General features: G+C 36.8%; 1 long non-coding RNA gene across 1 annotated transcript; it reads right to left on the bottom strand.

Moving 5' to 3' along the window:
• Window positions 1–5,283: 5,283 nt before the first annotated feature.
• LOC119519897 lies at window positions 5,284–10,799 on the bottom strand. The gene is made up of 2 exons (XR_005214111.1): window positions 10,639–10,799; window positions 5,284–5,759 (listed from the first exon to the last, which is right to left on the bottom strand). It is a non-coding gene; the product is annotated as an uncharacterized LOC119519897 (long non-coding RNA).
• Between the last annotated feature and the right edge of the window lie 4,802 nt (window positions 10,800–15,601).

Below are 15,601 nucleotides of genomic sequence, written 5' to 3'. Positions count from 1 at the left end.
CCTGTATATTAGCTTGTTTCAGCTTATTCCACAGTTCTTGAATATTTTTCCTGCTCTTTGATTTTTTCTTTAACTTTCTTTCTGTTTGGTTAATTCCTTTTGTTTTATCTTTAAGTTCACTAATTCTTTCCTCAGCTGTCCTGACTCTACTGATGAAACTGTTAAATGAATTATTGGTTTCAGATATTGCACTTCTTAAAATTTTATTTCTAGCTGTTCATTGGAAAATACTTGATAGTATCCCTCTCTCTGATTGAAATTCTCATGCATCTATGCCTGTTGTTTATCATCTCCAATAGATCTTTTGAGCAAGTAACTGTCAATTCTCTTTAGCTAAAGACCACTAGAAACACCTGTGGTTCAACAGCTTGGCTTTATTACTCAATATAATGAGATAGAACACACTATGGGGAAATGAGCATTCTAAGTAACAGGTTTTAGAAAGAAACTATTATATTATTTAGTTATTTTGGATAATTAGGAAGAGTTTATAAGGAATCAGCATTCTGTTATAGATTGGATGCTCTCAGAAAGCACAAGCAATTCTATGATTGGGTATCTCAATAAATCTTATCTATTGCTATTGTAAGCTACAGTAAGAATAAAGCTGTGATGGGCAAAGTAATAGGAGTTCCTCAATTGGTAAGAGAGGTGGATGTTTGGTATTTGAGGGTTGCACGTTGATCTTGGCTGGTGAACTTCCAGCTTGCTCCCAGTCTTTCTCATGAACACTTGGTAGAGAACTGCAAAGAAAATACTGAGTGTGAAGGCAAAACCCTGGAATCTAGCTTTCTCTTCTTTCCCTGACAGACACTTTAGCCTCCACTTGGCTTTAACAATTCTGTACAATTTAGCTGATTTCTTCATAGCTGCTTGCACTATGTCTACCTCTTTCTTCCAACCTCTGACAACATTGAAATGGTTCATTTGTCACATCTCCTCTTTGAGGGTCTTGTCTCTCCTTGGAATCCAAATTATTTGGAGTTTCCAACCTCAACTTCATGGTGTGCTTATGAAAAGCATGGTTTTTTTAAGATTATTTGGCTTTTTAAAAATTGTTAGAGTTGAAGCAATATTTTCTTACAGATTTCTACATCTTAATTAGAAGTGGAAGTTCTATATTCCTTCTTCAGTTTTATTCATTATGGTTGTTTTCAACATCTCCTTTCTGGATAAGTTCACACTTTCCAGGAAAGAATTTGTTTGGTGTTCTAGTTCTGTACCTTGAAAATGGAATGGAACCTCAGAATCATTAGAAATATAACTGATATCATCCACTTTGCTTTCCAAATGTTCTCCTTCTTCACCCTCTTCCTCATTTTCCTTCTCCTTTTATCAATCTCTTCCACTTCTGCTTATTCATCTTCTTCTATACTGATTTCTACTTCCGCTTTAATTTTTCCTCCTCCTTCTGCCTCTCCTCCTCATATTCCTCCTCCTCTTCCATCTTTTTCTTCTACTTCTAATTTTATCATCTTCATCTTAGTGATATCCAGGATAAAAACTGGCAAATTCTACATTTATCAACTAACTGAATGGTTTGTCAAATCTAATGTAAGCAGTTCTCCAATCTTCTCCAATACATTCATTTCTCTCATTTCTGCCATTGTCTTAATGAAGACATTTATTACTTCATAATGTATGGTTAGGAGGCCTTATAATCCATGGACAAAGTGAGAAGATCATTTTTTTCTTTTATACTATGTATTAAAGTGCTTAAATAAAGGGACTCTGTAGTCAATAAAGTTATTTTGGAATGCTAGTATCACTCATATGAACTATTTGGTTTTGAGCAGATAACAAAGTTTATATGCCTCTGTTTTTCATCTGTGATCTTTGATGATCAATAGTAAAGGACTTCCCTCTTGCAGGTTTCATGAGAATATAATGAGTTTGTATACATAAAACAGTTAAATATTGCCCAGTATCTAATAAGCTGCACAGAAGTGCTAACTATAGCTACTATTACTCACTTCTTAATTCACCATTCATTAAAAAACATATATGTCCTCCAGGATCAATATTATGCCATGGGGATTAAATTATGTGGCCTGACAAAATTCTGCTTTTATGTAAGTTAGTGTGTCAGTGTAGTGGCAGATCTAGATAGTAATCATTCATATAAATAAATATTAAATTATGACTATGCTAAGTGATACAGAATTTAAGTCCATTGTTAGCAAAGTAAGTCAAATAATACTTTGTTGAGGGAAAGATAATTGAGCTGAGATATGAAGAGTGAGAAGTTAACTTGAGAGTTATGTATACCATTTTTCTATATTGACTTGAATAGAAAATCATGGACATTTATTCTCAGCATTTTGTTCTGGCTTTACTAGGAGTAAAAGGTTTATTGCAATGTACATGCAGATTAACTTGATAAAATTTTTCTAATTAGTGGTCTGAATTATTGGTCAGATATTGATAGGCAAAAGTGAGTGCATCCTTGGTCCTACTGCTCATTTCTTTCCTTACATTAGAAACATTATTTTGTTAATTTGGCAGAGCAGTTAAACTGATAAACATGGATGCAACTATGACTAAAACTTTGCCTTAATAGTTTGAAAACCTGATTTGAATGGAAGAAGCCATAATATCATCCTGGAATGCTGTAAACACTTTAATTTTGGTAAGGGGTATTCAAAAGTACTTTTGTGCGGTCGCAGCTAGGGGCGGGCACCCACGGAAACTTCTGCTGCCGGGTTTGCTTTGTGGGTACCGGCGGAGGCTCTTCCCGGAGGCGAGGGCGAGGCGGGGGACTTGGCCGAGTCCCCGGCGGAGGCGTGCAAGGTGTGGAGGGCGGCGAGGGAGAAAAACAAGACACTCTCCTTTCAGGGGGGTAGAACCAAAAGCGTTTATTCAGGGGTGAGCACAAGTTATATAGGCTGGCATAGAGGGCGGGGTTGGTGTAGGGGTGAAAGGGCCTTAAATGGTAATGCTGAGGGGATAAAGGCTAGGATTGGTTCTGAGAGGACGCGGAAGCTGTTTGCCGCTGGCGGAAGTTGCTCTGGCAACGGTGCATGCGCACTGGCAGTGGGGGAAGTTGCTCTGGCAACAGGGAGTGTGTGGCAAGATAAGGGAGGCGGTTTTCTCCGGCAAGCTTCCTCTAACGGTTGTATTTTGGGGGAGGAAATGGGGCCTGCCTCCGGCTCCACTTTCTCAGGCCCGGGGGGCTGTGGAGGGCGCTACCACCCGTGCCCACCACCCTCCCCAGGGGCTGATCAGGTCCCCCAGCCCAGGCCCGCCAAGTTGAAGCACGTAATCAGTATCCTGCACTTTTGAAAGAGTCTATTCTTTTATTCCAGAAAAATAACCTCAACTGATCATAATCAAGAAAGTAAATATTAAGAAGCTCTGGTTTCAAATAGCTTGATTTCTTTATGAAACAACATGGTATCCACATCACAGTCTGTGCTTTGTCTCTGAAAATTTATTTTCCTTTTCCAGATGAATTTTGAGTATAGGTTAAACCACACTCTTTTTCCAACATGTGATTTTTTCAACAAGATATATGAGTTTTCTTGCATAAGTGAATAGAATCTGATATCCTAAAAAATATTGGATTGGGTCTCAAATTCAGATGTAAGAATTAACTCTTTCATTACCTTATTTTCATGAGATTTATATTGGTGGATTCACAGGAAAATCATCCTGCTGGGAAAAGAGCGAATTTTATTGAACAAAATGAACATTTCCACTGCTTATGTCCCTTCAAATAAACAAATCTTAGAACAAAAATAAACAAAGTAAAATAAATAAGGCAGAAGACAGGTATGTAGAGATAATGGGAGAACATTTCTTAGGGCTGTACTCATTGGGGGTAAGTTTTGAATGTTGATGACAAGAGGTCTTTTCTTTTAGATAAAGGTAAAAGGAAGAGTTAGGGAGTGAGCAGGAATCTCAATCAAAGAAACTCCCCCAAATCAGCTAGTTAGCTTTTCAGATCTTGGTCCATCTGTGCATAGTAACCAGGTATAAGTTATACTTTGAAGTGTATTTTGTTTACCTTGAGTCTTAATTATACACTCAATAAATATTTCCATATTATCTTAATATACCTTTGGGAGCTTCAGAATGGATCTAATAAATTTCTGCAACTGAGAAGTAGGAAGGAAAAAAATTGGATAAATATATATTGTGTTAAAGCAGTGTGAAAAAGCTATGTCCAGTGGCCAGGACAGATCAGAGAGTTTAACAGCAGGGACACAGAGCAAGTGAGGTATCATTAGTGAGCCTTTCACAGGGATTCTGAAATGGAAAATTAATCTTATAAGGAGTGCTGAGAACTGAATATAAACCATGTGAGGTTATATAAAGCCATCATCTCCTGATGTCTCCTGTAATTGTAGTAAGTGAAAATCAAATTACATAAAGAGTAACAATATCAACATAAATTAATGAAAGAATATTTAATATACATCAGTTGGAGCATAAGCATAGGCATGTAGTTGACACAATTTATCTATGTATGTAAATTCTGCATTGGAACACAGATTAAAGATTTCTTTGGAAATATCCTAAGATATGCAAATGCTACTAACTAAAAGTAAGACATTTTCTTCCCTAGTTTATTACCAGAGGTATATGGATTGATACCTAGCATTCTTTTGAGTTTTACCCAATTTTAAAATTGTACTTAAATTATTAACCAATTATCTCAAACAATTTTTATTGCCTCTTTAGCATCTTTGTTTCTCAAACTGTAGATGATTGGACTCAGCATGTCCACAATAATATGAAATATAGGCACTATCCTATCATGGTCCAAAGCATAGCTGGAACTTGGCCTCACATACATGAAGTGGATTCTCCCATGGTAAACTGACAAACCAGTTAGGTGGGAGAAACAAGTGTAAATGAATTTTGCCTCCCTTCAGCAGAATGTATCTTCAGAATGGCCAACAGAATGAAACCACAGAATATTCAGACAATCAGTATAGTGGTTATCTCAGTGAAGCCCACAAAGTAGAAGGTAGAAGCTGGTTCATGTGAGTGTCAGAACAAGAAAGAGCAAGGAGTGCAGGCATGTCACAAAAGATATCTCTAATTTTAATGGATTCAAAGAAGAATAGGTTAAGAGTGGTCACTGTGTGTAAAGTAGCATCCAAAATACCACCAACATAGGATGCTATGATGAGAGGAAGATTGATTTTATGTGACTTGATAACTGAATACAGCAGTGGACTGTAGATTGGTACATAGTGATCATAAGTCTTTGCAGCCAAGAGAAAACACTCCATAGTCCCAAGGGTTACAAAGAGAAGCATCTATGTTGCACATCAATATATGAAATAGCTTTATTTTCTGCCATGAATTTGACTAACATTTTGGGAGTAACAACAGAAGAATAGCAGGCATCCAAAAATGACAGACAACTCAGAAAATAATACATTGAATTGTGGAGCCAGGAATCCTCAATGATCAGTACAACCAGTCCAAAATTTCATACCAGGGTAAAGAAATAAATTGCTAGAAATCATAAAAATAGAAAGAATTGCAACCCAAAATTACCCATGAATTCTACCAACATAATCATGGTGACTTAAGTCACATTACACCATGGAACTGTGTATCTATTAAGATTGGATGGCATCTCTGATATTTCAGTTTGTATTTATAGGTCATCAAGGCAATATTCCATGAAAATACAGCCCATACATTTATATCCTCATCCTTGTGTCTTAGAAGGCATACAGAAATCCAAGGCATTGATGTGATCAGCAATGACAAAGAAGTTGGGTCCAAGTGGGTGAATTTCCCTGTGTAAATTAAGGGATAAATTGTATTAGTCATTTGTTCACTAAATAAGATTTTAAGAAAAATCTCTCAAAGTGTTAATTTCCACTTCTTTTCTAATCAATTTCCTACATCATGTTCTCATATTACATTATCTTAAAATTTACATACATTAATGAATATTGGGATTTTTAAATCCAAAAATGTTGTAGTAGAAAACACAAATTGGATTATTTGTCATATTTTGCTACAATATGCATAAAATGCCTTTCCTTAATGGTTATATATATATCTGAAGGTTAGCAACCACATTCACATCAAAGATCATATTCAATTTAAAGAAAGAGTAGGTGTGAAAATAATGTAATTTAAAAAGTTTTTGGATGACTACAAATAGGGATATATTAGTATTACATCATCAACTTGTCTTACTGGGTAGCTCTTCATAACAAATGATACTTGTGCCCCTTCCCGGCAATGATGTTTTTCCATTAGTCCTTTAGAAGTAGTGGTGTAAAGGGCAAAGCAAGTGTTCTGGCAGTAGGCTTATATTGCTTGCAAACAAAAGCAATGAAATGTCTTTTTAATCAGTTTCTACCTTGAAATACATATCAATAACTTGCTTGATCTGAGCTTTGCAGCATGTTTTACTATTAATATTGTTTTTCACATTTTGACTTGATGATAACATAAGTACGGTATTTCTCTGTTCATATGCTCAGTATCTCTGCAATGCCCTTGTGTGAACTTTTGTGACACATTTCTGTCTGTAAGGAATCATGTCCATTTCATTAATATATCATTGCTTATGTGAGCTCTAAAATAACTATGAAATAAGTATCACCCAGTGATCATGTGAAAATGGAATGACTTTACTAGCCATCTTGATTTTCTTGAGCTTTCATTTTACTTAGAAGACTACAAAGAACTAAAGGAGGCTAATTGAGACAAGCTGACATACCAATGAGTTTTTGTGTTGGTGACAGGGATCATGTAAAGAAGAGAAACTGTAACAAACAAGCCAAGGTCAGTGATAAGAGAATCTGCTGACAGTCATGCATTGGTCAGATCTTTCACAAATACCCTGTTCCTATGGGTTGCTGATTAACTAACCTTCACCCAAGGATACTCTGCCTTGAGAAACCTATGCACACCCTCACCCCCCTTCTCTATACAGTCACATAAATTCTTTACCTCAGCCTAGCCTTTTGAAGCAGAAGCCTCCATTTGGTCGTGTTATGCATGCATGCTGTTTTACTCAATAAAACTCTCCTTGCTTCACAGAAGGTCCCCCAGTTATTTCTTTCATCAACAATCATTAATAAAATTGTTTTAAATGCAGTCACTAAAAGAATTAAATCATATTTCCCACAAGTAGTACTTTATTTCTGATATCCTTCCCTATGCTGTCAGACTGTTTCTCATTTATTGGACTGTGAAGAAAGAAAAACTTATGTATTAGGGTCCTCTAGGGAATCAGGAAATCAGAACTGACAGGACACACACACACACACACACACATAATGTAAACATTGTGATTTAATTAATTGAAATTGGTTCACATGTCTGTGGGAATGGTTAAGTCTCAATTATTGGGGCAGATGGCAAGCTAGGAACTCTGATGAGGGCTTATGACTAATTTCCAAGAAGACCAAGCAACTGACACAATAACATGGTCACCCAAGTAGTCTCATCCAATCAGATTCTAATTAATTTCAGCCAGATAAACCTGTAATGATCTACTATCAAGAATCAGCCACCCAACTCCAGTCTGCCCTGAGGAATCTGCCATCTGACCTCCATCTGTAGAGATTAACCCTCCTGTGCCTAATAAACTTGTAAGAACCTCCCTTGAAGAAAAAACCCTCACTCCTCTGTTTTGAGAGATTTCTCCTTCTTCATGAGATGAAACTGCAGTGGAATGTCCTGAGGTGGCTGGCTTGCAAGACTCTTCTAATTCTTCTCATGACCCACCCTCTACTTTTCCTCTTTTCTTCCAGATGTATAACTAGACTGAAGTCTCAACAGGCCATAAAAGGTGAGGTGCAAAGTGTGACCCATGAGGAGGTGCACTGCACTCCAAAAGAACAGCATGATTTTTCCAATTTTTATAGACAGAAATTGGGGGGTTATGCATGGGAATGGATATTATTGGTATGGGGTAAAGGTGGGAAGAATATGAAATTGGATTAGGCTAAATTTATGTATATGGGCTAACTAAGCAGAGATTCTGGATTCAGTATTGTAGCTTGAGGGGTTAGAAAGAGCTCTAGCCATTTGTTCCTGTGGTTGTCTGAAGCGTGGGCATAGAGGTGGCCTACATTGCCTGAGATTGAAAGTCCAGAGCTCCCCTCATGTAATGTAAATGAGGGAATCCAAAGGCTTAGAGAGACTGGACTGTTAAAGCGGATTTATCTTGTAAGCCCTGTTCACCCACCTCAGGAATATCCAGAGGACATACCTTTCACCAGGACTGTGAGGAATAAATTCATGAGACTAGCTTTATCACCCCTGAAGAGTTCTGTGGTTGCACTTGTCTGTAAGATATTAATCTTGTCAGATATTACTGTAGGAACTGCTGTGTGACTGAACTTGAATCCTTAAAAGCAATGGGATTGATTGGGTCCCTGGTTGGCAGCAGCCAAGTGGCAGTAGTTAATTGGCAAAACAAGGTGGGCATGGCTAACATAAAGGAAAGCAGACTCAAAGCAGTAATCAGAATAGTCTGACTTGCAGAGCCCTATGACACTGGTTACCAGATCATGGGGTACCTAGAAGTAAAGTAGATGGGCAGCCTACTAAATTTCTGCTTGATCTGAATAAGCAGAAGTGCTCTAGGTCAAGTAAACAAAAGTCTAACTTGAGTTACAAAATAGAGACTCATGGCACTTTAGTCACCTTCCAGATTTGAGAACAGTTTACAGACCCAGGGCCCTGTGAATGAAAGGAAATCTGGGTCCCTTTGGAGAAGGATCTTGCTCCAATGCCAACAATTTATACTGTTAATCTTGCCCCCAATCTTCACCAAATACACCTATAGTCTTTTATATTGGTAACAGTGCATTTGGAATAACAGGGATTATTAGTCACTGGTTTGAGAGAGAGAGAGAGAGAGGAATTAATTCCAGGAGACACAAAATGTTACTGTGGTCCACCAGTCAGATTTGGGGTTTATGAAGATCAGGTGACCAATGGGGTTTTACCTGGTCTGTCTCTTAGAGGGTCCAGTGCATCCCTGGACCCATTTTGTGTTATTTCCCAATTCTGGAATGCATAATTGGAGTAGATATACCCAGCACCTGGCATAATTCCCACATTGGTTCCCTGACTTGTGGAGTGAGGGCTGTTATAATAGGAAAGGATAAGCAGAAGCCACTATGACTGCCTCTATGAAGCAAAATAGTAAATCAAAAGCAATGCTGCTCTCCTAGATGGATCAAAGTGATTAGAGCAACTACCAAGGACTTAAAGGTTGCAATGGTGGTGATTCCCATCACATCCTCATTCAACTCTTCTATCTGGTCTGTGTGGAAAATGGATCTTGGAGGATGACAGTGGATTATTGTGAACTTACACAGGTGGTGACTCCAATTGCAGCTGCTGTTACAGATGTGGTATCATTGCTTGAGCAAATCAACAGATCTCTGGTACCTGGTATGCAGCTATATACCTGGCAAATGTTTATTTCTCAATTGTTATTAAAGAACATCAGGCACATTTTTTTTCAGTTGGCAAGGCTGTCTGTACATCTTCACTGTCTTCCCTTAGGGGTATATCAACTCTCCAACCTAATGTCATAATCTAGTCTGGAGGGAACATGACCAACTCTCCCTCCCATAAGGCATCACACTGTTACATTATACTAATGATATCATGTTTCTTGGACCTAGTAAGCAAAAAGTAGCAACTACTCTAGAAACATTATTAGGGCATTTCCTGTCAGTGGGGGTGGAGTTGGGAGAAAAATACAAAAAAATTCAGGGTCCTTGCAGCTCAGTGAAATTTCTAGGTGTCTGGAGGGGTGGGGCATTCTAAGATATCCTTCTAAGGTGAAGGAAATGTGCATCTGGCACCTCCTACAACCAAGAAAGAGGCACAAGACCTTGTAGGCAGTGTAGGATTTTACAGGCAATGTGTTCCTTATTGGGTATGCTACTCTGGCCCATTTACTGAGTGATGTGGAAAGCTGCTAATTTCGTGTGTGGACCAGAACAATGGGAGTTTCTGCAATAGGCCCAGGCTGCTATGATATCCACTCTGCCACTTTGGCCATATGACCCAGCAGATCCAATGTTGCTAGAAGTGTCAGTAGCAAATAGAGATGCTGCCTGGAACCTTTGTCAGGACTCTATTAGATAATCACAATGCAGACCTTCAGGATTTTGGTGCAAAGTCTTACCATCCTTTGCAGATAATTACTCTCCTTTTGATAAACAGCTTTTGTCTTGCTACAGGCTTGAGGAGACTGAATGCTTAACCATTGGCCACCAAGTTACCATAAGACTTATTTGCCCATCAGAAACTGGGTGTTTTCTCACCCACCAAGCCATAAAGTTCACTGTGCATAACAACACTCCATCACGAAATAAAGTAGTATGTACACGAAAGGTGTTGAGGAGATCCTGAAGGCACAAGTAAGTTACATGAATAAGGAGCCAAAACACCCATGACCCCAGTCCTACTCCATTACTTTTTCTTTCTCACACCACATCTAGGGCCTCTAGGGAAGTTCCTTAAAATAAATTGACTTTGAAGTGAAAATTCAAGCCTGGTTAACAGATGGTTCTGCATGATATTTAGTTATCATCTTAAAGTGGACAGCTGCAGCCCCTGTCTTGGAATTTCCTGAAGGACAGAGTTGAAGGAAAATCTTCCCAGTGGGCAGAACTTTGAGCAGAGTACCTGTTTCATTTCATGTGGAAGGATGAAGCAAGAGATATAAAGCAAGAACTAGCAATTTGGGAAAGACAACAGGAAGTAGTCAGAAAGCCGGCTCCCAGTTCTCCAACTCTCAAGGGTGAAACAATGGATTCTGCTGCCCAATCATCACTCTCTTTGCAGGTACTCCTGTTGTCAAAGAAATGGAAAAGAGTTTTCTCTCACCAAAGGCCATACCAAATGGTTTGGGGACCAGTTCACTAACTCCTTCTGCAAGGATATAAGCACTAAACATCATGGGGGATTACGGAAAGTAGGGCTGTTAGAATCCAAATTAGCAATCTGCAGGAACTTTGCAAAGGAACAAGCATCATGAATATCCTATATTTCAGGGAATGTTAACTGTGGGGTGATGAATAGCAACAGCACAATGCTCTCTCATGTAGGGCATACATCTTTTTTCTACCAAGAGGCAATAAATGGCTTTGACCCAGCTCCTCCTCCTCCTGGCTTGGGCTCCTCTCACCTGTTGTCAGCACTGGGTCTGCTGCCTCTCAGTGTGCAAGTGCTTGGCCTCCAGGTGGGGGCTCTGCCCTCTCTCAACCACCCAGGACTGGAAGAAACAAACTCATCGAGTCAGAGACTAGAATATAGGTAGCCAGGGGGTGAATGGGGCTAGAGAATGGGAAGTTAAGGATTAAAATGTGCAGAATTCCTATTTGAAATGATGGAAATATTTTAGTAATAGCTGGTGGTGATGATACAATAATATTATGAACACATTTAACTGCACTGAAATACATATCTGAAGGTGATTAAAAGGGTAAATATTATTGTAAATATGGTATAGGATAACAATTTTTAAAGTGTATCCATCAAACTGCACTATGCAAACTGTGAAAGGTGTAGTTTGGGAAGTGGTCTGTGTAAATCCTGTTTTATTCATGAATGTACTATAAACACAAAACTCCTCTAACAAAGAAAAAGGATTTTTAAAAGAAGGAATAGATGAATAATAAAGTGATGTAAAAAGGTTTTCCTGTAAATATAAGCATATAAATAGAACCATGAAAAGTAGTACTATTAGAAACAGTAGACATCTGTATTCCAAAGATCTGAAGGACAGTATAAAATAATAAAGGAACCAATGTTTCAGAAAAGTATAAAATTCCTAAATAAAACTTCAAGAAAGATGAAAAATTGAGGGAGTTCAATGGAGGAATAAATTTAAAAAAAACACATTGAATAAATGTCAGCAATAAGGCTCTAATTTTTTAAATGTAGGATAAATAAGTCATGTTTCCTTTCTATTTCTTACTCCTGATCTTCTGTCAAAATTATTTTACTATTAGAGATGTTATATTGGAATCCCAACAGTAAAGATTTAGAAAAAAGTTTAGTCATAAAAGTTTTGTGAATTATTCTTTCTTTCACTATTACTTATATTATGTGAAAATACACTTAATGACTATAAAAATTTGTTTTCAGTGCTGGAAGATAAGTGCCCTGATGGTGATTTTGCAAGGAGTAAACAGACCATGTTGAGGTGGCATTGACTAGAACATCTTAAACCCCAAGGTCACCTGTGAAATAAATTGATGCTGGTTTTTTAATCTCCAGATAAGCTTTCCTCAGTATCACGGAATTTGTGATGAATTGAGAATTGTATATGAAAAACTTCATCAAGTATATGATATATTATTTTATAATTCTGTGATCCATACCATTAATTTCTCTCCTGAAATTCATCAATATAAACAGCATCTCTTGCATGAGTTGCTTCCAAGTCTATGTGAAATTGATTTCATTATCATTAATTAATGATGGAGCCACAGGAATGCATTCCACCTAGTTATATGTAGAGGAATAAGTTCTTGACCATCAACATAATTATAAAATCTTTACTCCTCTCAACACTGATATTTAGCTTCATCTCTCATTTTAATATAACAAAAGACAAATACACTAAAATAATAAAACAAATTACACAAACATTTGTTGGCTAAATACAATGCTATATCTGTTGTGTCAATGAATTTTTATACTCCCAAACCTGAGTGGACCACCATGTATCCCTTGTGATACCTCAAGAAGCCCATCCATCCACTGGTGCACACTCCTAGAAAGAAGTTAATTACATTAAGTACATTGCACCATTCAATGCAGAATCCATGAAACTGTGGATTTTACAAAAATCTAGTATAATGTAAGTCAAGGTGTATTATAAATATTTACTAATAAAATCAGGATATGCTTGAAAATTCAGGATGATGAAATTATATTAACACTATATATATTTATATATATACAAGCTTTATATGCACAAATGAAAATACTTGGAAGAAAATACTCTGAAGAATAACATTTTTGAAGGAGTTTCATTTTCTTCTTTGAATTTTTTGTATAATAATTTTTGTGTAATGAACTGTTTAATTCTATGATAGTGTCACACTTTTAAATAAAAAAAAATATTTCATTGATAAAAATGTGTTATTCCATCCCTGATGACAATGATGTAGCCTTTCAGCCACAGATTAATTAAGTATATCTCTAGAAATAACTTCTCTATTACCCAGTCATAAATTAGAGCAACAGAAAGAAGACAAAATATGATGCTCAACATTATGTGGTTTCCATGGGGCAGGCAACTCTCTACTATAAATCTAACATGCATGCAATTAGTACTTGTACTTTTATCTGTGGAATAATGTCACACAACCTACCTTAGAAATTAGTCCCACAGATGAGCAAATGTTGAATCATCAGTCTTATTCAATATAAGAACTGCTATGGCATTATCAGGGAGAAAGGCAAGGGATACTCTGACATGCTTGTGTTCACAGAAGCTCCTTAGTATACTTGTGAGACATAATTTCCAGATGAAATTTATTTTTTAACAGGACCAGAAAAAATTTTAGGTTGATTTATTTTACCTCCAAAAAGACATGCACAAAAACTTAAACATAAGTTATCTCAAAGGAGATATATATTATATAGCAGAAATTTCAGGCTTCTTAAATGGTTTCCATATTTTATTTGTGAGAAAAACTTGAGTTTGACAAATTTCTAGACAGATTATTCTGAAAGAAGTTTTTCACCCACCTTGACTCCTGGTAAATATTAAACTCAAAGTAAGAGTGTTTTAGTTTATCTCAAGAAAATGGGAATATTATTAGAAGAGTTTGCATATATATATATACACACATATATACATATATCATGGGGGCCTTAACTAAGTGATGGTAGGATTTGTAGAAATGAAAATATAGAATTGATGTAATCAGATCATCAAACAAGGAACATATATTAAACACATAAGTTTTGGAAGAATTGTGTTTATAAAATTTGTTAAAAACATGTCTTCTGAAAATTAATAGTTATCTGTGCCCTTTAATATTAATACACCTAAGGTTTTAATTTTTCAACTGTCATTTGTATTAAATAATATTGGATATAGAAAAACAGTAAAAGATGCATTAACACTTTCTATCATTGTTTAATATATAGCTAGATTTGTTGTTCTGAAATTAAATGCAAGTATGAATATAGTGTTATGAGGATAATCTATGAAGCCAAACAATCTTGGTAGAATCACAGAGTCAACAACACTTAATGATTGTGACTCTGTATAAGTTACTTAAAATTTTGTGCCCTTTTTATCATCTAACAAGTGTGTAATAGTAATGACTGTGGTATAATATTTTCATCTGGATAAATGTGTTAATGAAGTGCTAATTATGCACTATATATAGGTTTCTACTATATAATATCCTGATGTTGATTTACACCTCATTTATATTTGGCAGTCAAACTAAGATCTTTTTCACACATATTTTGCAAACTACTCTTTCTTATGAATTTATAGAGTCACTAAACTAATGTTTATTAAAAATTGCCAGCTCATTCCTATAATCTCCTAGAATCAGTTTTGGAATCATTCATGCTATGTTTCAACTTTGCTTTCTCAACAGTTTACAAAAGCTGAATGCTATGGGAAGTAGGAATAATACAAATCCCATAAATACTTCATCTTTATGGGATTGACAGACTCTGAAGAGATCCAGCGAGTCTTTTTCATACTGTTTCTACTGATATACCTGATTACTGTGCTGGGGAATGCAGGGATGATACTGATAATTCGCCTGGCTCTCCAGCTGCAACCCCCCTGTATTTTTTCCTCAGTCACCTGTCATTCCTTGACCTTTGTTATTCAACAGTCATCATCCCTAAAACCTTAGAGAACTTAGTGACTTCCAACAAGCATATTTCATTCAAGGGCTGCTTTACCCAGCTGTATTTTTTTGTCTTCTTGGCTGCCACTGAATTTATCCTTGTCTTTTCAATGGCTTATGATCACTACATAGCTATTTGCCACCCTCTTCAATACTCTGTTGCTATGTTCAGGAGACTCTGATGCACCCTCATCACTGAGTCCTACTTGATTGAGGGTACTGAAACTTTAGCCATTGTTTGTTACATAAACAGTTTGCATTTCTGCAACTCCAATGTAATCCATCACTTCTTCTGTTACATAACCCTGGTTTTAGCCCTGTCCTGCAGTGAAATTCTTAACACTGAAATCATGATAATGATTCTTGCTAGTTTCAAAGTAATGTTGTTTTTTATCACAATCTCTGTGTCCTATGGGTCCATTCTGTCTACTATTCTGAAAATTAAATCCACTTCAGGAAAGCACAGAGCCTTCTCTACTTGTGCCTCCCACTGCCTGGGCATCACCATCTTTTTCACCACCATGATTTTTACTTATTTAAAACCACAGCAGTCCTACTCCTTGGGAAAGGATCAAGTGGCCTCTGTGTTTCACACTATGACGATCCCCATGCTAAATCCACTCAATTATACTCTTAGGAACAAAGAGGTGAAAAATGCTTTCATTAGGGTCCTACAGAAGAGAAAGAGCTCCAGGCAATTGCAATGACAGTGATTGTGAAAATTTAAGTGCAATTTTCTTCCCTATTTTGATATT

The sequence above is a fragment of the Choloepus didactylus genome, chromosome 24 (assembly GCF_015220235.1).
Source record: "Choloepus didactylus isolate mChoDid1 chromosome 24, mChoDid1.pri, whole genome shotgun sequence".
In the NCBI taxonomy this organism is placed as follows: domain Eukaryota; kingdom Metazoa; phylum Chordata; class Mammalia; order Pilosa; family Megalonychidae; genus Choloepus; species Choloepus didactylus.
Note: the sequence above shows the minus strand (reverse complement) of the source record. Positions and strands in the feature narration are given on the sequence as shown.